The sequence below is a fragment of the Cydia pomonella genome, chromosome 24 (genome assembly GCF_033807575.1).
Source record: "Cydia pomonella isolate Wapato2018A chromosome 24, ilCydPomo1, whole genome shotgun sequence".
In the NCBI taxonomy this organism is placed as follows: domain Eukaryota; kingdom Metazoa; phylum Arthropoda; class Insecta; order Lepidoptera; family Tortricidae; genus Cydia; species Cydia pomonella.
The window spans coordinates 13,167,662-13,191,911 of NC_084726.1; the positions used below are offsets into that span (position 1 = coordinate 13,167,662).

At 33.8% G+C, this 24,250-nt stretch overlaps 1 protein-coding gene and 1 long non-coding RNA gene across 18 annotated transcripts in view; both read right to left on the reverse strand.

The window, feature by feature from the left end:
- LOC133531155 (hemicentin-2) overlaps positions 1–24,250 on the reverse strand; it is a 782,365-nt gene that overhangs the window by 183,966 nt on the left and 574,149 nt on the right. The gene's annotated exons all lie outside the window — the stretch shown is intronic.
- On the reverse strand, positions 13,976–19,203 carry LOC133531003 (uncharacterized). Its single transcript, XR_009801427.1, has 6 exons — positions 19,013–19,203; positions 17,406–17,465; positions 16,828–16,896; positions 16,476–16,535; positions 15,788–15,861; positions 13,976–14,502 (listed from the first exon to the last, which is right to left on the reverse strand). It is a non-coding gene; the product is annotated as an uncharacterized LOC133531003 (long non-coding RNA).

A 24,250-nucleotide genomic window follows, 5' to 3' on the forward strand; every position in this document is an offset into this window, starting at 1 on the left:
GTACAAATATGTATTAGGTAGGCAAGTAGTCCATCTTAGGTACAAAGTGTAGGTAAGTATTTATCTCAACAATGTGCAACAATTTGATTGTGCAAGTAATGAAAAAGGTGCGGATACAGCTTGCTGGTTTTAAACCCGCCCTTGGTCAGCTAATTGATGAGGTATCGGTATCATTTAGCGAATTGTACAATTGACATAAAAAATGAGAACATTTAGTAAGTAACAAGAGTTTTTGCGGGGTAATTAACACTGGAACAGAATAAATAACATGTATTGTGTATCATGGAGTTAGTAATTACCTAAAAGTTAACTTTATGAACGCATCCCTCACCGGGCTGGTAACGTGTAGGATATACACGTTACCAGCCCTACTACCAGGAATTCCTTTTGATGATTCATATACAAGTTTTGAAGCCTAGATTTGAACTGTTGGATACTCTTAGCCTCCCGTACAGGTGGGGGATATCATTCCAACACCAACAATAAGATTTCTGTTGTCTTTTTATGGTTCCGTAGCCAAATGGCAAAAAACGGAACCCTTATAGATTCGTCATGTCCGTCTGTCTGTCCGATTATGTCACAGCCACTTTTTTCCGAAACTATAAGAGCTTTACTGTTCAAACTTGGTAAGTAGATGTATTCTATGAACCGCATTAAGATGTTTACTCAAAAATAGAAAAAAAAAACAATAAATTTTGGGGGTTCCCCATACTTAGAACTGAAACTCAAAAAATCTTTTTTCATCAAACCCATACGTGTGGGGTATCTACGGATAGGTCTTCAAAAATGATATTTAGGTTTCTAATATCATTTTTTTCTAAACTGAATAGTTTGCGCGAGAGACACTTCCAAAGTGAAAAAAAGTGTCCCCCCCCCTGTAACTTCTAAAATAACAAAATGAAAAATCTAAAAAAAAAATATAACAGATCTTGTAAGTATTTTTTTTAATACGTCATAAATGGTACGGAACCCTTCATGGGCGAGTCCGACTCGCACTTGGCCGCTTTTTTCTTTCTGATTTGTTAGGAATTGCCCATAACTATGGAGGGTCCAATAACCATAACAGTCACTCTAGAAAATACACCTACCTTGGCATATTCGTAAAAAAAAATCTACTACAAACAGTGAATGAAATAAGTCTTTAATTAACAGTAAGTAATTGGAGTAGTAAAGTACTTGTTTAACTAAATTAATACCCAAAAGCACCTTTCATTACAGCAAATGTAATAATGAGTCTAATTTAAATACTAATTAAGCTTCACTAATTCGAATTAGGTATTCATTACGTTCGGTACAGTATTTTGATGAAGTATTTTCATATACAGGGTTTTTAGGTCATACTCAGCAACTTTTGTTATGGGACCAACCTTGAAATAAATATATATATATAAAGTCAAGTTTACCCGGTTATAACTAGTATTACCCAAGTGTTTTGGGCAAAGCCCGAAATTCATATCAACTTTTACACCATTATCCAGCCAATGTTGGGTAGACTTAGATGTGTACGGGTAAACGCCGAATATAGATTAATGATGTTTAAATTTTCGGACTTTACCCAAAAGGCTTGAGTAATACTAGGTATACCCAGTTAAAATTGAGTTTTATAAACATTTTAATATTACCCGTAACATAATAGCACAATTTTACACAGATCGACCTAGTCCCGAAGAAGAATGGCAAACAAGCATACGGCCCGCCTGATGGTACGCAATCACCGCAGCCTATGGACGCCTGCAACTCCAGAGGTGTGAAATGCGCGTTGCCGACCTTAAAGGTATAGAAAATATCCACATAGATGTGTAACTCAAGATTATTTTTATAGGAGCCAAACGAGCAAACGAATTACTTGATAAACACATAAATAAATGCCCTTACTAGGGTTCGAACCAGGGACCAGGGATCAGTAGTAGTTTTATTGTGTAGTACAAAAGTCTTTAATTTAATATGAATAAAAAGGTGTTTGTTTTTTTCATCACAGTTAAGGGTATATATTTAGCTAATATCCTGTATTATTATAAAACATTTAAAAAAGTACAGGTCAATGACCTCGTTGTCGAAATAAGAGATAAAATGTAAAAAAAAGTAAAATTTTGAAAACCATTTTTATCTTTGTTAATAATTCTCGAATGATCGTGGAAAATTCTTTATGACATTTATGTTTCAAATTAATGCCCTAATTCATAAGCTATCGAATGATTATAATTTTTTTTAATGTGCGATTGGTAAATGAGCAGATAATGGTACATTAACCAAGTGCAGTCGTGTTTGGCAGCATAAAATTTTGAAGGGGTGCATTTTTAAAATGGTCCAGAAAAAACATAGGTATGGGGGGTGATTAATCGATAAAATTCATCGTACCACTATACGTGTACAAACACATTGTATATTTAATCTCACAGTCAGCTCAATAAATTTTGCTCAGAAATAAAATCCTTAGAAGCCCTATTTATTCAATACTCTAGATTTGAAAATTAATTAAACTTTTTGTGTTCATTATCTTAGATATTTAAATTAGTAGGCTATGTTTTGAAGATAATCATATTCTGTTCTAACAGTATTTAGTCTGCCGAAACTTTAGATAATTTATGCAAAGGCTGGTTCTGATGTATAAATTTGATATGGTTTTCATCTCCTTTTTATATGACCTTGAGTTATATAATCATCTCACTCGCACAGACACTTCAGTGCGAGCGAAATAACTTTTATTTTTCAAGCTTTTATTGCAATGCGCAAATGAATGTCAAATAAAGTTACGCCAGCTCTAATTTTACACTTTATTCTCACTATGTCTGTCTTTTGACTGTTGGTGTATTTACGAATAAAAATCTATTCTATCAATCAATCAATCAACTTATTTATTTATAGACGACAATGGTCCACACAATACAAATTATATTAACATAGGATTAAAATAGACATTACAATAAAAATTAAATTAAAGTTTGTTATAAATTAAATATTAAAATACATTAAATTACATAAAATCCGTCAGTACTAATCAATTACTGGCACCCGTACCTACGTGAAAACTTATACAGTGATTCAAATAGGGGCAGTCCAGCCGGTCTGCGATCATTGCTAGGACGCTGTTGCGGCTGGCGCGCACTCTGCTGAGCATCGCCGCACACCGCTTGCGCAGAGTGGCGTAGAAGCAATCGGTGCGCGCTTCCGTGTCCATGCTCGATGCACTACAGTGGCGCGGTAGCCGCAACATCACCCTGAACGCGTTATTATATTGGACGCGTAGGGAGTTAAACGACTTTTGAGTAAAATGAGCCCACAGATTGCTAGTGTAGAAGGAAGTACAGTACGCCTTAAAAAGGGTTCTTTTTACTATAGTTGAACAACGTGCAAATCTGTGGGCGATCATGTTCGCTCGTGCCGCCAACGACCTACGCTCCCGCTCCATATCTGCGTTATCTTTCAGGTCCTCGGTTAACACATGTTCGAGGTACTTGAACTGTTGAACTCTGCTAAGAGGTACTCCATTAAGGGCAAGAGAGGGAACATGTTGTGGGTCTCTATTCTAAGATTATATCAAATTAGTTACACAGAATAGGCCTCGCCGTTTGGTTGTTTTGCGTGGGTTGTTCTTTAAGTAATTATACGAGTAAAACGTTCATGTATAACATTATGCGTGCTTAAAATTACACTCTAGTAAATTGTGTTATTTATCTTACTTGGGTTCTATTGTTGTGAACATTATTGTTGATGATCACGAATTCTGACTCACAGGCCAATTCAAACGTAAACTGATATTAGAATGACATCTAACGGTCGGTTCGAAGAATGATATACGTCTAGAATGATATAGTTAATTTATTTAGTAAGTATAAAAACAATATTTGTACGCCAATCATGGCAAAACAAGGATCGGTGGAATAAACATTCATTCATTCATTCATTCATTCATTCATACGATAACGATAAGTTCTGGTTTAGATAAGTTCTCATTTAGATATCGTTTGTATGTCGTATAATTGACAGAAGCAGCTCGATTCGGGCAACCAGTGTCACTTTAACGTTACAAATATCGTAGATAGATCTTATTGAGATCACAGCGGAATCGAAATGAACGTCAATTTTGACATGTCGTTTTGTTATGATCTCTTAAAGATCTTAATTATTCTTCGAATCGGGCCGTAACTGATTTCATTCAGTTTTCATTTCACTCGTACTTGTCCGGACATGTATTGGCGCGAGCGAGGCACACGGTAACTAAATAACATGATTCAAATATCATTCTGATGTCAGTGTACGTTCGAATTGGCCTGTGTCGATAAATTTTTTTGCTCCGCTGATATTATGATGAAATTATTTTTATTTTTATTTATTCTACGTCGGTGGCAAACAAGCATACGGCCCGTCTGATGGTAAGCAGTGTCCGCAGCCTATGTACGCCTGCAACTCCAGAGGAGTTACATGCGCGTTGCCGACCCTAACCCCGCCCCCCCCCTCGTTGAGCTCTGGCAACCTTACTCACCGGCAGGAACACAACACTATGAGTATTCCTATAGTATTGAAACCTGGTTAATTGGGACCTGGAAAAAGGGGAAATCTAATAATAGGCAACAAAAGGTTTAATTGGGACCTGGAAAAAGAGGAAATCTAATAATAGGCAACAAAAGGTAACCTGGTTCATTGACACATAATTGGCGGTACTTACTTGACATTTCAATTATTCAGATTTCACTGTAGGTTGTAAGTAAGAAAAAGTGCTGGACCGTTTAAGTGTATGTTCAGTATCGTGTTTCGATTAGGGAAAAGCAGAAAAAAAAAAATCCTCCGCCAACCCTCCTTACAAAGGAAATTAAAAAAAAAAAATGTTCCATATATTCCTAATTTAAACACGATACTGAATATGGCTTTAAACGGAGAACCACTATTCTTGTTACACCTTGTATATTTATTTGTGTCAAACGGCCCGATTCGAAGAATGATTAAGATACGTTTAAGATTTCGGAAAGATCTTTAAAATATCGATATCCAAACAAAATGTCCAAATTGACGTTTATTTCGATTCCGCTGTGATCCCAATAAGAAATATCTACGATATTTCTAACGTCAAAGTGACACTGGTTGCCCGAATCGAGCTGCTTCTGTCAATTATATACATACAAACGATATCTAAATGAGAACTTATCTAAACCAGAACTTTGTCGTATCTCATTCTTCGAATCGTGTCGAAAGATAGAGTAGCTCTCCAGCCAATAGGTCAGCCAGTTGTCAGTATAAATCTTATGAAGCTCAATTAATTCTGCTCTTAATTCAGTTGCAATCAAGTAATAATGTTAAGCACAGCGCATTGGCTCCGACTGACTCGAACAATTGGTACAGTTGCATACAGAAGTACTGACGACGCATTGTAAATTTTGGCGTCTGGTATATTGATTTATCTTATTAAACTCATGAAAGTATTTAACTTCAACTTTAACATTTATTCAGCAAATAGGCCACAAGGGCACTTCAACATGGAATAATTTATATACAAGCAAAAACAGAAACATTATAAAATACATTGTTTGTTTTTTTTTATACTACGTCGGTGGCAAACAAGCATACGGCCCGCCTGATGGTAAGCAGTATCCGTAGCCTATGTACGCCTGCAACTCCAGAGGAGTTACATGCGCGTTGCCGACCCTAACCCCCTCCCGCCCCTCGTTGAGCTCTGGCAACCTTACTCACCGGCAGGAACACAACACTATGAGTAGGGTCTAGTGTTATTTGGCTGCGATTTTCTGTAAGGTGGAGGTACTTCCCCAGTTGGGCTCTGCTCTAGATCTGGAATGACATCCGCTGTGCTGTGCCCTACCACACAGAGCGAGATGACATTCACAATGCCCATACCTCTCTTGTGGACGTAGTTTAAGGACGTACCCGGGTCCAAAAAATTTTGGGTCCAAAAAAGGTTGGTGAACTGGTTATTCGTGGAATCGACTTTATTTCTGTAGTATTTCTTAAATTTTACTAACCATTATGGACCATTGTTGTCTGTTTAAATAAATAAATTAAAATTATTATAGATCGTATCATTCACGACTACGGGTGGCTTGACTCGTATTGTCATGTTATCAAAGGTTAGAATTGACAAATCTGCACGTCATCTTGGATGACACGTTACTATATTCATGCTACATGATTATATTTACATCCCACCATCGCAGCATTTGTTACAATTAGAATTGTTAGGAATATTCGCATTCGTATATGCGAATATTCGCATCATTTTAAACATTCCCACCAACATTCGCATCAATTGAAGCAAATGTTTTGCGAATAACAACTGCATATTCCCAAACATTCGGGATTTAATCCTCGCAATTCATCAATGAAATCTAAACTTGACTTTTTCGCATGGTCATTTCAGGAAGATGCTTATAAATGCCAAATATATTCAAACAACTTTTCTCGGCGACTATACCAATATCAAGAGAAATGGAGGTGTACAGTGAAGCTCGTTGGCAATAAATATTTGTTTGTCTGTCAGTCCTGCCGTAATGAGACGGTAACGAAACGGTGCGATATTGTATAAGTACGTTAATAATTATTTTTTTATTTTGTTAAGACTTTCAAGTTATTTTTCACCACACCGACTGGTAAAGGCTCTCTTGTTTGTTCAAAAACTGATGAGAAAGTTGCATTTTATCCACATGTGGGGAAAAGTAATCAAATGCAATTTTTTTATTGTTTTCTAGTGTACCAGCCAGGTAAATTTGACCTTTAAATGATGATTTTGAATGATACATATTTAATAACATTAATTTTAAATTGATTTTAGTTAAGTTTGTTTGATACTCTACAGTTAGTATTTTCCTTGTGTTGGTCTGGTGAAAAATGTTGTGTTTTACTCGGTGGCAATTTTTTTTAACCCTCGTGCCTTGAAACTCTCTTAACGCTCAAGATTAAATTTTTCTTTCTTTTTGTCAATTTTTGTATCAATAATACTTCATCATCTTCCTCGCATTTTGCCACGGATCATGGGAGCCTGGAGTCCGCTTGGCAACTAATCCCAAGAATTGGCGTAGGCATTCGTTTGTACGAAATCGACTGCCATCTGACCTTCCAACCCAGAGGGTAAAGTCCGGTTTCCACACAATATTTTCCGTCACCGAAAAGCGACTGGTAAATATCAAATGATATTTCGTACCTACATAAGTTCCGAAAAAGTCATTGGTACGATCCAGTGTTTGAACCCGCGACCTCCGGATTCCAAGTCGCACGCTCTTACGGCTAGGCCAGCAGCGCTTCTACAATACTGATTTTAAAATTTCTAACAATACCTATTTCCTATTTTCACATTGGTTTTCAGTCAAAACTACTAACAATCATTATACACAGAACCCATTTCACATACTTTTCTAAAAACAATTCTCAAAGAACGCCTCAAAAAGAAAATTTGAGTCAAAATTCTTAATTAAATTCCCAACTTCATATGCGTCCAAAACGTGATCAAAACTTACATAACACTGCATATTAATTTAATTCTATTGGCTACGTGGTGCAGCACGTCTACGGTGCTGGCTACGAATGTAAATAGGTTTCGCATTTGTTTTACTAAGTTCCTTGCTCAGATTAAAATTTTAAAAAGAAAAAATAAAAAAGTTAATTCCTGAGTTTTACCCACGAAACATCTCTTAGAGGCTTATTCGAAGTAAAACATTATTTTTTTACACTTGAAAATTATTTTAAGACAGTTGAAATTTTCACAGATGATGTATTTTTGTTGCCGCTATAACAACAAATACAAAAAGTACGGAACTCTCGGTGAGCGAGTCCGATTCGCAATATTCCGATATTTTTTATATGTTCGAGTCTCACGGTAGTTTTATAGATAATATTCCTTTAACACATTACTTCAAAACACAAGCTTCCTTTGAACCAAGTCATGTTTTAAATGTTTAATTACCTACTCATCTTAAATTGTTATACAACTTTGCCCGCGGCGTTAAAATATCTCCGTTTGAACCCGAAATGAACCCCAAAACAATAATAAAGAGCCTCCTGACAGGCTTGTCAGTCCTACGCCGATCTGAGGTGTCATGACAACGAGGAAAACAGATAGCTTACTAGGAAATTACGTTATGATATAATTTTGAAGTATCATTTTGTTCAAAATCAAAACAAGTTATTGTAAAAAAAAAAAATTATTCCTATTATTACTGATTTTACTTTTCTTCTGGAGGTCTATCAACTTCTTGAGATCTTTTTAATGAACCTAAACTAGATGTGCTTCTGTTTTTCTATCAAGGAGTTCCATTTTTAAGGTTCCGTAGCCAAAATGGCAAAAATGGAACCGTTGTAGTTTTGTCATGTCCGTCCGTCCTTCTGTCCGTACCTATTTTACATATTATTGCATTGTCATCGTACGGTAGTACACAAAATTTCAGCTTAACAATATTTTAGCAAATACAAATACTTTTAGGCAATTAAGCTAAACAAAAGTGCGTAGAACACGATCTTGTAGGTTCTTTTTATAAGTATTTTAATTTAAATAGTTTGTTCTAATGGGTAAGGTTACTAGGGTTTTGGCATCGGGCAGTTTTTAACGATATCTGAATACTTGAGTAATAGACCTCAACTAATAATTAATAATGTGTTCTTACTTCAACTTCAAATTATTTATTCAGCAAATAGGCCAAAGGGCACTTTTACACGTCAACATGGAATTTACATACAAGCAAAAACAAGCACAATATCAACAATAATTAAATACAATTCGTTGAAAATATTAATGCAATATAAAGTATTATTGTTTAAAGAAAAAGTAAGTAAAATATTATTATTACTTAGAGATGTATAAAGTCTCTAAATGTCGAATTACAAAAAACTGAAATAATAATAATAAAAAACAAACAAATACAAAAATAAATTCAAAAATTATATAGAGGTGTACATATCTCTAAATGTCAGAACTAAATGATTTTAATCAAATTATCCTTAGAGATGTATAGAGTCATTAAGAGTCAAGTCAATCTTAATATGCCTACCATATTCAACTTCAACTTCAAAATTTATTCAGCAAATAGGCCACAAGGGCACTTTTACACGTCAACATGGAATTTACATACAAGCAAAAACAAGCACATCAACAATTGTAAAATACAATTAACTGAAAATATCAATTCAAACTAAAGTATTATTATTACTTAGAGATATATAAAGTATCTTAATGTCAAATTACAAAAAAAATAAAACAAAAAAATAACAGAAGCAGATACAAAAGAATATCTACTCGAAAAATTATTCAGAGGTGTAAATGTCTCTAAGTGTCAGAACTATAGATTATATAGTTTATCAAATTATCCTTAGAGATGTATAGAGTCTCCAAGAGCCAAAATACTGTTTAAATAAAACATTCATTAAGATAAAAGAAATATACTAGAACCGAATGAGGTGTCTCATTGTAATTATACTCAAAAATAAAGTTATTATATATAATAACTGTGTTAGCTTAAACAGACCAGTATCTACAAACAGCACCCGTTCACGAGTATGACGCGTATCTCACCCATCGCCTCCCTCAACCTTCATTCGGGAAAGTGGCGACCCGATCAATGATGCCACCGTAAGCAAAGACTTTTAAGCGAGCATGACATCAAGCAATGCATCAAGCATGAGTCAAGGAAGCGTACTTGAGGCGACCAGCCGGCCGTCGACCGATCGGGCGCCCCAGGTACCACTGGTGTGATGTCGTGGAGGCGGACCTGCGTCGGCTGAATGCCAATTCATGGCTGGAAACCGCGATGGATCGGGACAAGTGGCGTTCTCTCGTTTCGGAGGCCAAGATTCTTTTTGGATCGCTGAGCCAAAGCAGTTAGTTTAGTTAGTTTATGACATGTTCAAGTTAACGGGCGATCATATCGTCGAACTATTTGATGATAATATTACTACTGATTCAGCTGTTCTATTGAGGCTGCGTCTGTTATGACAGCGGTTGACGCTGACAGATAATTTTAACGCGCCGTTAATATCACTGACGTCTGTCAGTGGTGACAAATGAAATGGAACGTTTCCTATTCCTTATTCAACTTAGAGGTGTTGTAGGTTTATATGTTTTTTACAAACTTTTATTATTATTACACACTTTTTACACACTTTTATTTAGCTTCACCGCGTATCTTCTTTGTATAAATCTACATATATATAAGTATGTGCTTCAAATCTTGTATCTTAAATTTGAACCACTTCCTGGTGTCTGTTTGAGCTGAAATTTGGTGTACTTCTGTATTTCCGATGACAATGCAATAGTTTGCTAACATGGAGCTGATCTGATGATGCAGTTGGAAGGTAGCAAAAGGAACTCTTCGATAGGAAAACGTAAACACATTGAATTTAGGCTCATTTGAAAGGTCTCTAGAAGTACTTGATATACATACAAAAAAGAGAAAGTGCAGCAGTCGGCAATAAAAGTGTGTGTCAAAAATATTTTTGACGGTTACTTGTTACAAGCTTTTATTTAGTTTCACCTTTCCCGTTGTCTGTGTGTCGGTCTGTAATCAAATCTTGCAAATTAAATTTGACCGGATTCCGATGAAGCTGAAAATTTGCATACATATGTAAGTCGGGTGACAATGCAATATTGTGGTACCCTCGAGATGATCTGATGATGGAGACAGAAGGTGGCCATGGGAACTCTGTGATAAAACAACGTAACCTAATTGTGTTTGGGGTTTTTAGAATTGTCTCGATGATTGTTAGTTGCTTGTGGAAAGAAATGTACAGTCAGCGATAACAGCTTGTACCAAAAATAATTTTTTTGCCAAAAACTTATTATTGATTATGAGTATATTAATAAAACACAACTAAAACCATTATGATCACATAAAATCCCACATTTCAGTAATTAAACTGCAAATATTTTTAATTAACCAACCCACGTCAATCCCTCGTCAACATGGAGTCCGTTATGACAGATATTACGGCGCTGTGACAGCCCGCTTTACGGTTTGACAGAGATGAGGATTGGGGTAAAAACGTAAGCAAGCAAATTTTTTGACGATGGCGACATTTTGATGTTTTTGACCAAATTTTGGTGATGACCGGTCTGGCCTAGTGGGTAGTGACTCTGCCTATGAAGCCGGTGGTCATGGGTTCAAATCCCGGTAAGGGCATTTATTTGTGTGATGAGCACTAATATTTGTTCCTGAGTCATGGGTGTTTACTATGTATTTAAGTATTTATATTTTATATATATCGCTGTCTGAGTACCCACAACGCAAGCCTTCTTGAGCTTACTGTGGGACTTAGTCAATCCGTGTAAGAATAGTCCTCTAATAATTATTTATTTATTTTATTTTGAAAGTCATTGGAAATTACATTGAGCGTTGTAACTAGACGCACTAGCAGATCTAGTTAACATATAAAAATAATTGACACAAATAATCGGTCCATATCATTTTCATAAACTACAAACCTCAATTATTATGTTCCAATATTAATCAAAATACTAGTAAATAGTATGTATATATCTAATAAATTAATTCCGTAAGTTAAATGGAATAGAAGCAAAATATTCTCACGAGAAATTTTAAACAACAAACAAAGACTTTAACTAAATCATATTTCGTAGTGGGTCGTTACTCAGAAAAGGAGATTGGTACTCGAGTTTAAAGGGTAATAAATTAGTCAAACGTATAAGGTAAAGTCATCAGTGCTGAGACATGCACCAGTGTGCCAAAAGTAGGTGTTATTATAGATTAATAAAGTATGAATTGAAAAGTAACTTAATTTTTAAAATAATTGTTTAGCATAAACCACAACACTACTTCAAAGAAGTGCTGTCTTCTGACATGAAGGGATATGCCATATGCGCCATTTTTTTGGAGCGTCACATGGTATTTTGATCAAACGTCGGCAGCCGAATTGTGATATTTTTTTAGAAGCATGTGCTCTGCTTCACGTAATTAATACTTCATTTGTCTGGAAAAAGTACAAAATTAATATAAATCCATATTAAAGTAAACCCTGGCCGATTACTGGGTTTGAGGCAGTAATTTTAAGGGGATCGTGGACCCAGAGTTCAGCCGATAGAGGCTGAGCATAGGTTTCAAGATTTATTTTTATTTTCAAATGCAATGTAAGTCGTTAAATCAAGCACCTTTAAATATCTACATTATTATGACTTTATTTCATTGTAATACATCGAATACTCAGTAGTCATCCTGTGGCTGACTACTGGACACTGAAATCACGGAACTCGGAACCCAATAGCCAGGCGTTAGAGTGGGATGGCTGTAGACTGGGTACTTAAAGGCTGTGTCTTGGTAGACGGGAGGCTGATTGCTGGCGGAAGGGCCTTGCATTATATTTAATGAAATATTTCCATAAGCTAAATTAAATTACGTTTTATTCTTTGTAAAAATTAAACTTTATTAAATTATTGATGAGTAAATACATTCATAATTCTTATTGATCAATTAGTGGGCAAATGAGACGTTCTTGAATATAGAAATTTCGTGGAGGGGTTGACTATTGGTGCCTTTACCCTGCGATAAGTACGAGAGACGCGTCTAACACGTCTGGAGCGGTTGCCGAAAGTTATAAATAGCTCAGTTTAAGCCAGGACCGCCATTATATTTTTGACCGTCGGATTGTCACTTTCTCTGGCTTATTCGTAGACGTAAAAACAAAGGTTGTTATTTTGACGATTGAATGTTTGACATTGCGTAGCTACTATGCTGTTCTTTGTCAATCTGTTCAATTGTTATTTTAGTGTCAATACTTACTTATTTTTGTGGATTTTTTGTATTTTAGAGCCAGTTCAGTGTCAGGTTGCATGGTCAACCTACCGAGTACACCTAACCAAACGGTGACAAGCAGGTTTACTCGGGAATCCAGTAGAGAGTTAGGTCCAGGTCGCGAGAGGGGCCTGGCGTCAGCCTTTTTACCAACACAGGTGACGATTATACCTCTTACGTTCTCTTCAAGGTCTGACAGAGGGATATGAGGGTCTCACGTGTGGACCATTAGGAGTAATCCTTACTCATTGAAATCTGTTGGTAATTGAAGAAGCGTTGTCTTGTTAAATATATTTATTTATACACATTATATACATGGTTAGGGCGCCTTATTCATCTGTACCCAGGCTTCGGCTAACACAGATGGGGGGAGGCAATCACACAGACACTAGGGTTTGCTATACCTCGGTTTTGTCGGCCGAACGTTTAGAGCTTAAATTAGGGTCCCTCACACACACTCCTCCCTGTAAAAATAGAGGTTCGCCTCTAGTTTTACACACATTAGAATAGGTGAATTGGGGTAGAGTTAGGGTAGAGTCATTATTTGGGTGTTAGGTTTATTTATTTTCTTTCACATTTAGTTTGATTGTATACAATACAATACTAAAATCATTAGAGTTTTAATTGTTATTAATTACAAAATAAATTAAAATCTATCTTCAGTAGCATATGGATGGGTTACTGAGGCTCGTACATTAAATATGATTGAAGGTTTATATATTTTTACATTGGGTGAGATAGGGGAACAAAGTTATTTGAGGACATACTAAATAATTTTGTTATAGGGAGCTAGTGACCGGCGGAGCAGTTCACTAGTGACAATTGAGCTTTTCTATAACTGGGGAATTAAAGGGTAAATAAAGTCATATTTAATAGACGATTGTTTTCAGTATTCCATACATTAATAGTACATTCAGATGAGTTTCTTGGCGTTTCTTCTCGTCTGAAATTAGGTTACGAAACGTTGGTAGAGTAATATTACATGGTGCTTAGGAATACCTATTAAAAATAAAATACAATAAAATGGGTATTAATTAGCTTAGAGACCCGTCTTCATCCGGGCGTGACAGTAGATAAAGTATGTTTGTACGTACTATTTACTTATGGTTACAATGGTTACATATACATATTTTCCTTTAGCTAGCTAGGTTAGCGAAGAGATATATTAAAAGGAAAATATAAGTTTTTAAATTACAAACAAAAAGGGCTTACTACTGTTCACGGTAACTGGTCACGGTAGGGCCCGGTAGGAGATAAATTCTAAAAAATATATATTATTTACTATTTTTTTTATTTGTCTAACAATAGTGTTAATAAAAATATACAGTAGGAATATTTACAAATTCATAGGATATTTAGGGATAGTTTTGAAAAATCCAAATCGTATCAGTTTTCACATAAAAGACGAAGGGTACTAAGGTTCACAACGTAAATACACTAGACGATCACATGGCCAAATTTATTTATTTTCCTATTTTTATTTAATCCTGGTTGAATTTTAGTTAATTAGTTTAGTAGTAGATAGGGTAAGGTACATTTTTGGTGCCGTGACCAGGATTATATATATAAATAGTTTATTACATAGAGTAGCCTCGTCGGCTACATTTTTGCTGCCGTAAGAAAACTGGAATGTGAACAATATGATTTGGATTTTTCTTGGAAATTTTTAAATTATATCTATATATTATAATATTTATCAATATAATTTTTTCTCCTCTTGGCTTCACTCTATCGATGTAACTTGCAATGTAGGGACTAATATTACCTGAAACAAACACAAAAATACATTAATATTAATAGTCAATTAAAATTAGCTAAAAGTAAAATGCGTTATGCGAGTCCAAAAAAAAGATAGCGGGCGATAGTTTCGTTTTCATTAAACAAATGTGCATATATGTATATGTACGGATGTATACATATACGTTTTTTTACCAACACAGTGTAGAAATCCAGTGAGAGTGTTAAAAAGTGACTAAATTATGTTTTTAGTTTAAAAAAATTAAAAATTCATGTATAAAATAAGTGTGTTTAATAAGTGTTTATATAAGTGAAAAAAGTGTTAAATAAGTGTGTTTAATAAGTGTTTATATAAGTGAAATAAGTGTTAAATCAGTGTTATAAAGTGAATAAAATTATTAAAAATAAATAAAATGGAGAGGACCACAAGGAAGCGAACGGCCGCAGCTAATTCAAAATCTACGCGTCAAAGCATACAACAAGCTACGCCATCTGTCGAGAGAAAAGCATTACTAAACGTATTAATCAAAAAGCACGAGTAGCTCGTGGAATTATAAAAAAGAAATCGGATGTAAGACGTGGATTGTTCTATCACTTGCTGAAACAGACTGAACAGAAAATGACAGAGGGGCTTAGTCAGTTACGGAACGAGCTTGCAACGGCAATTAGTCCTGTACAAGTGGAAGCTATAGAAACAGCAGATACAACATCACAACAACCATTAGAAGATACACAGTGTACTGAAATAGTTTCAGGCAGTGAAAACGAACTATCTGCTGGAGAGAAGAAGACTATTATATACAATATTAAAAACGCAAATATTGAACGTCCCAAGTTTAATCAAAGTTTTAGACTGATTCAATTTCAAATAGGGGATTGGGTTAAAATAAAAAAAGTTAAATAAATCAAATGCTCAGCAAAAGATTACAAAAAAGTTCGAATCAATTTATGAAGGTCCTTATGTAATTGCAGCAATTCCCTATCCAAACGTATATATTCTAGTTGATCCATACACGAATTTATTCAGAGGGAAATATAATGCAATTCATTTGTCAAGATATTATAAAGGCAAAGGCATTGAGTAAAAATAGCTGATCCGGCGAACGTAATGTTTGACTGAAATTAATGATTATAAATAAAAACATATATACTTCGTATTGTTGTGGTTTAATATAAAAAGATTGGACTAGAAAAATAATTGTTAGAATCAAATAATAGTTATAAAATAGAATAAATATTTAAATGATAAGTGTATTAGATATTAAGTCATATTTTTGTATCCTTGAAAATAAAAGTAATATTTTTGTACTTACCAAGTCTAGAGTAGAAGAACACTGGTTCTTGGGGTCGCGGGTCGAGTGTAGAGATGCTGAATGTGGTAGTTTAGCTGAAATTATTAATATTTTTATTATTATTAAGTGTTACCAAAAATGTTTACAAAAGTAATATTGTTATAGAGACTTTTAATAATTACTTATAAAAATAAATAACAAACGACAAATTAGGGTTTAGTTTTTTTTTGAAATGTAAATTTAATAGGTAGGTTAGAATAGAGTCTTCAATCCACATCCGGCATAATAGTAGTCTGTATGTGTGGAAGTAACACTATTCACATATACAAGTCGCTTCATTCAATTATACATAGAGTAGGAAATAAAATGAATGAACTTGATTTGTGTATTGTTCATAAAAATGGAGTGTTTTAATCATAAAAAAATACATATATTACCCTATAAGCTTGTATATTAAAGAGTTGGGCTACTTTATGTTACCCGAAGGCACAAATAGCGGTAGTGGAATTTTCGAAAAAAAAAAAATTATATATATAGTTTCAATTAACAATTTATATATTTAAACTAAAGAGAGACTAAGACTAGCAGTAATGATTTTTAGTTCATAAAATGATTTTAAAAATATATATTAATCATACATAGTATCATATTACATAATATTATCTGGGAAAAAAAAGTTATGTTAATATCAAGTAAGCAATTTAATTACCTCAAAATAAAATAACAGGACAGCATTCTGTGGCACTCGATATCTCGTTACTTGGAACATCTGAAAATTGGGAAGTATCCAGTTTAAACAGAGAACTAAGGCGTTTTGTATTTATATTCGTAGATTAAGATTTCAATATATCATAAAGAAACTAAAATTATCAATACCATTTTAATTATATATACGAGAATATCACTTTTGGAACAAAAAAATTTGGTTATGCGGAATTAGTTTGAAAATAATTACAGTAAATATTTGGTTATTGCGATGAAATTCATTAAATTTGTTTTATTTAATAAATAAATGAACAAAATTAAATAAAAAACTGCTAGGTTAGAAAAAGTATACTTACTTATAAAATGTCGTCATATAATTAGGAGGACTAATTACATATCAGCTTAGTCAAAAACGCCTTACGTATCTGAAATCATATTTAAGCAAAAATTTGAAAACCGTAAAATTAATACATGTGTTAAAAATAGCTGACGCTCAAGGCGAGACGCGTTTGGCCACTTAAAGGGTCGGGGGAAAAAAAAGGGTCGCAGGTACTCCTTAATACGTCTTGTTTTGTGTTATCAAATTTCATTCATATTATATAGGCAATAGAGTTCACTTAAAACAAGTAAGTAGGCGTAACAACACTTTCTTATCAGTATCTATAGTGCAAACAAAACAGACTTCAGAAGAAAAAAGAATAGATTGTAGGCCAATGAGTTAAATTTTTTTCATCATACCTATATATAATGAACTAACATAATGACAACAGGATAGTATTATAGCATAGATATAAACTAAATATGTAGTTTAAATTAACATTACGGTAAACTAATATATACTGAAATAACTGAACGTGTCCTACCTAGTTGACATTTTTAGGAAAAAAATGTTCTAAAAAAAAAAAGAGAGTAAAGAGAATAGTGTATTACTTACCTAATGGGTAGATTCAGGGTCACCCAACTCATCCAGCAACCCGGATTCATTCATTAGAGCCTGAAAAATTAAAAAGAAATAAGTATGATTAATTGAATGAATTATAAGTAAAAAATATTAATCATATACTATCGATGAATTAATTAAACTTATTGAAACTTGGTCTTGATGTTCTTCAACAATGATGTCTGCGTGATGGGAGGACTCAGTTATATTTATACTAAATCGGAAACATTTTCTTTTGGCGATTTCATTTTTCTGTAATAAGAAATGTTTTCTTTTAACATTACAAAAGTTTTGTAATAATAATTAAAAGATTATTAAAATAAAATCATTGACAAAACATACATATAATTGTAGTTATACCTTAAATCTGCGAAGACGATCCTTGAAATTTCTTATTTTCATAGTCAAAATATTTAAATAAAAAAAAAGGTTTTACATTTTTGCACAGTTTTAATAAGTCCTGGCGAGCAAGTTCAGCCAAAAATTTATCTCCATAGTATATAACTCGTTACTATCCCAAATTATTGGGAACTCACAAATTAAAAGGTCAATCTTAGTATGTCTCATTTTAAAGAAAAATAATGTACACGTCACAATCACAACCTAGCACTTCAAAAAGAGTTTGGCTTTGTGTATAACAAATTGACCTATGGTTTATGCTAGGGGGCGCCACTAGCGCTATACTCTAGCGACGCCATAGACAAAACAAGGGAAATACTCAGTATTTACTGATGTTGCCAGAAAAGAAATTAATTGAAATAAAATATTAAATACAATTCATTGTACGAAAAAAAAAAACATTTACCGATATATTAATAATGATCTTTGATTTATTACTGAGATTTTTTTTTAACTTGGGTTTAAGTTAATGGAAATATTAAAACAAAAACATGTTGAAATAATAAAACTTAGAATGTTGTGACCGACAATGCGGCCGGTGATAAAAAAAATTGAGACAATAAACGCAAAAGTTTAAGGACAAGTTGAGTGCACATGTTCGGGTCTCTAAAAAAAAATTGCCGATGCGTCGAGGGTTTCTCTACCTGGACTGTAAAATGCATGGTGGTTTTGAGTACAAGTAAAGCATAGAATGTTATTCAATTGACCTAGATAATACAAATAACACAAGTATTTGATAAAAATGATTTGAATAGTGGTATTGGCCGAATACTGAATATTCAGCAAAAGTGGCCGAATAGGTCAAATACCATATAGTTATCAAATGTTTGTGGCATTTCTAGTATTTATAGCATACATGAAAAAAGAAAATTAAACAGTCTAGAAAAAGGTAGTAAAATAATAATAAAATATTACTCTTGATTACTTAAAAGTTAATTAAGTCATTTAAATACACTTGTTACATTATCATAAAATATGATAAGTATATATTAAAAATATGTTAATTAAATATTTATTTGATACTGCAAAGCAAGAGAGGATAAAATTATAATATTCATGGTATTATTCGAAGATAATACTAAATAAATAAAATTTTAGGCTAGCATTGGCGGAAAAAAATAATTTAGCATAAATGAACAAAAATTACCAATTTACAAGATTAGATATGATATAAAAAAAAAAGTAATACATTCAAAACTTACCAATTATTTTCTTCAGCAACAAAATTCATTACACTTCACAATTACATTTCACTTCACGACACAGGGTGAAATTCAAAACTGAGCCAGTGACAACGGTCAGTTTGATCAGAGAGAAGCTTAACACATCCCCTCTGTCACTTCCAGGACGCTTCATTGCGGGGATGCCATGATAAAATATTGAGTTTTAGTGTTGCCAACATTCAAAACTTACCAATTATTTTCTTCAGCAACAAAATTCATTACACTTCACAATTACATTTCACTTCACGACACAGGGTGAAATTCAAAACTGAGCCAGTGACAACGGTCAGTTTGATCAGAGAGAAGCTTAACACATCCCCTCTGTCACTTCCAGGACGCTTCATTGCGGGGATGCCATGATAAAATATTGAGTTTTAGTGTTGCCATGATAAGGTGTAATAATGTAACCTTAAATAAAACGGTACGGTATTAACGTTATCTTAACAAACAACTTCAACTTAAATATAAACAGTTTTGTCAATACACATTACGTTTGATATTGTTATACAATATATAGGAGGGAGCTTGGGGTTGTCTGAAATATTGTTTTTTAAAGTAAGTTTTATTGGATGCATTTTAACTCTGGTTGCATATTGTGACTTTGGCTATCTGTAGAAATGGTCTGGGATAGATTGAGTGAACTGGGAAATGAAAGCCAATGAAAGATGATTAACTATTTAATTATAAGAATAGACTAATGGGCATTTGATGTTTTTGCAAGAAGTGTGTGAAAGTTTGTAATATTTTTGTATATATGGATTTTTACAATTAGACAAATGTCGGATTGCAATCAACCTGGATTTGTTGATATTTTTATTACAAAGAAATACACAAAATAGTCAACAAATTCTTATCAGTAGGCTAAAATCGTATAACGATTCGACCCATTTTCAAAGGGTAGTTTTTGTTGACTATACACTTCACAAAAAGCTAAGATCATGACTAATTACACACCTCATAGTGAATGAGATCTTTGACAGCAAAACACGATGATGACATGTCAATGAACATGCATTATCACAATTTTATATTCTAAAGAGATATAAATGCATTATTTTTAAATGAATTTTATCAAGTTATTTCAAATATGGGTTTGAGTGTGAAATGGTTATATGTATTTAATTATAAAATAGAAAGATAGATAATAGTATTAAACGGTTCACAAGTAAGACTTATTTTCATATGTTATAACGGTGAAGTGTTTACAGTAGTATAGATAATTTTAAATTTTATTATTTTTCAATGGTTCGTCTGGATGAATATTTATTATTTTTAATAGTATTTAATTGCAGACATTACATAGTATTTTTAATTTATATCTATGTTATGTTTGTAAAGATAATGTTTTGATACAAGTATCAGGATGTTATCAAGGTATAATTTAAGTTTTTTTTTACATTTTACTGTTAATATGGAAGTCAGTCTGAAGTCAAATATCTGGTTCATGTATGAGACATGCTCCAAGAAAACTTGATTGGAAGGAATGATTGGGTAATAGAATTCGGATTGAGCTTTGACTAATGGAGAATGAATATCCCAGTACTTATACCAAATGTTTTTCCTACTTTGTGAAGGGAGGTTTTGTTGGTTCATCTATTAACCGGACAATGTGGTTAAGTCGCCGGATAGAAAGATCCATAGACTAGGATGAAACCATGAGATCGAGCTACTAGAGCTTATTGGATTCACGACCCAATATCCTGCGCTGGTAGGAAAATCGTGACGAAAAGATAATCATGATACATTATTAAAATTCAGAGATCCGAGTTTTATACTGAATCAATCACAATCAATGAGTATTGGTTTAAACACACACCATACACCACACGTTTACATTTACGCAAGGGGGGAAGGAAGGGGATAATATCAACAAATTTAGGATATAATTTTCAGTTTTATTGGAATAAGGGTTCGAGAATTATACATGTATGTGTGGAACAATACAATGCTAATTCTCGAGGGGGCGATTGTAACTAGACGCACTAGCAGATCTAGTTAACATATAAAAATAATTGACACAAATAATCGGTCCATATCATTTTCATAAACTACAAACCTCAATTATTATGTTCCAATATTAATCAAAATACTAGTAAATAGTATGTATATATCTAATAAATTAATTCCGTAAGTTAAATGGAATAGAAGCAAAATATTCTCACGAGAAATTTTAAACAACAAACAAAGACTTTAACTAAATCATATTTCGTAGTGGGTCGTTACTCAGAAAAGGAGATTGGTACTCGAGTTTAAAGGGTAATAAATTAGTCAAACGTATAAGGTAAAGGCATCAGTGCTGAGACATGCACCAGTGTGCCAAAAGTAGGTGTTATTATAGATTAATAAAGTATGAATTGAAAAGTAACTTAATTTTTAAAATAATTGTTTAGCATAAACCACAACACTACTTCAAAGAAGTGCTGTCTTCTGACATGAAGGGATATGCCATATGCGCCATTTTTTTGGAGCGTCACATGGTATTTTGATCAAACGTCGGCAGCCGAATTGTGATATTTTTTTAGAAGCATGTGCTCTGCTTCACGTAATTAATACTTCATTTGTCTGGAAAAAAGTACAAAATTAATATAAATCCATATTAAAGTAAACCCTGGCCGATTACTGGGTTTGAGGCAGTAATTTTAAGGGGATCGTGGACCCAGAGTTCAGCCGATAGAGGCTGAGCATAGGTTTCAAGATTTATTTTTATTTTCAAATGCAATGTAAGTCGTTGAATCAAGCACCTTTAAATATCTACATTGTTATGACTTTATTTCATTGAAATGCATCAAATACTCGGTAGTCATCCTGTGGCTGACTACTGGACACTGAAATCACGGAACTCGGAACCCAATAGCCAGGCGTTAGAGTGGGATGGCTGTAGACTGGGTACTTAAAGGCTGTGTCTTGGTAGACGGGAGGCTGATTGCTGGCGGAAGGGCCTTGCATTATATTTAATGAAATATTTCCATAAGCTAAATTAAATTACGTTTTATTCTTTGTAAAAATTAAACTTTATTAAATTATTGATGAGTAAATACATTCATAATTCTTATTGATCAATTAGTGGGCAAATGAGACGTTCTTGAATATAGAAATTTCGTGGAGGGGTTGACTATTGGTGCCTTTACCCTGCGATAAGTACGAGAGACGCGTCTAACACGTCTGGAGCGGTTGCCGAAAGTTATAAATAGCTCAGTTTAAGCCAGGACCGCCATTATATTTTTGACCGTCGGATTGTCACTTTCTCTGGCTTATTCGTAGACGTAAAAACAAAGGTTGTTATTTTGACGATTGAATGTTTGACATTGCGTAGCTACTATGCTGTTCTTTGTCAATCTGTTCAATTGTTATTTTAGTGTCAATACTTACTTATTTTTGTGGATTTTTTGTATTTTAGAGCCAGTTCAGTGTCAGGTTGCATGGTCAACCTACCGAGTACACCTAACCAAACGGTGACAAGCAGGTTTACTCGGGAATCCAGTAGAGAGTTAGGTCCAGGTCGCGAGAGGGGCCTGGCGTCAGCCTTTTTACCAACACAGGTGACGATTATACCTCTTACGTTCTCTTCAAGGTCTGACAGAGGGATATGAGGGTCTCACGTGTGGACCATTAGGAGTAATCCTTACTCATTGAAATCTGTTGGTAATTGAAGAAGCGTTGTCTTGTTAAATATATTTATTTATACACATTATATACATGGTTAGGGCGCCTTATTCATCTGTACCCAGGCTTCGGCTAACACAGATGGGGGGAGGCAATCACACAGACACTAGGGTTTGCTATACCTCGGTTTTGTCGGCCGAACGTTTAGAGCTTAAATTAGGGTCCCTCACACACACTCCTCCCTGTAAAAATAGAGGTTCGCCTCTAGTTTTACACACATTAGAATAGGTGAATTGGGGTAGAGTTAGGGTAGAGTCATTATTTGGGTGTTAGGTTTATTTATTTTCTTTCACATTTAGTTTGATTGTATACAATACAATACTAAAATCATTAGAGTTTTAATTGTTATTAATTACAAAATAAATTAAAATCTATCTTCAGTAGCATATGGATGGGTTACTGAGGCTCGTACATTAAATATGATTGAAGGTTTATATATTTTTACATTGGGTGAGATAGGGGAACAAAGTTATTTGAGGACATACTAAATAATTTTGTTATAGGGAGCTAGTGACCGGCGGAGCAGTTCACTAGTGACAATTGAGCTTTTCTATAACTGGGGAATTAAAGGGTAAATAAAGTCATATTTAATAGACGATTGTTTTCAGTATTCCATACATTAATAGTACATTCAGATGAGTTTCTTGGCGTTTCTTCTCGTCTGAAATTAGGTTACGAAACGTTGGTAGAGTAATATTACATGGTGCTTAGGAATACCTATTAAAAATAAAATACAATAAAATGGGTATTAATTAGCTTAGAGACCCGTCTTCATCCGGGCGTGACAGTAGATAAAGTATGTTTGTACGTACTATTTACTTATGGTTACAATGGTTACATATACATATTTTCCTTTAGCTAGCTAGGTTAGCGAAGAGATATATTAAAAGGAAAATATAAGTTTTTAAATTACAAACAAAAAGGGCTTACTACTGTTCACGGTAACTGGTCACGGTAGGGCCCGGTAGGAGATAAATTCTAAAAAATATATATTATTTACTATTTTTTTTATTTGTCTAACAATAGTGTTAATAAAAATATACAGTAGGAATATTTACAAATTCATAGGATATTTAGGGATAGTTTTGAAAAATCCAAATCGTATCAGTTTTCACATAAAAGACGAAGGGTACTAAGGTTCACAACGTAAATACACTAGACGATCACATGGCCAAATTTATTTATTTTCCTATTTTTATTTAATCCTGGTTGAATTTTAGTTAATTAGTTTAGTAGTAGATAGGGTAAGGTACAGCGTTCAAGTAACATATATTTAGGCCACAAACTAGTTTTCTTTGCTAGAAATTGTAAAAACCAAAAATATTACCAGACATAGATATACAGCGTGCGTTTTTGATATGACCACATATTTTAAACTCTTTCATAGGTCTTATTAAAAATGCACGACTTTTTTTCCATATAAAATTATTCAGTAAGCAATGTATCACTACTTTTTTTTAAACTCAAAACATCGCATTTAATGACGCGACGTTACAACTGTCGCAAGTATCCTAGCCACCACTACGAAATACATTGCCGCTCGAAAAACAACAG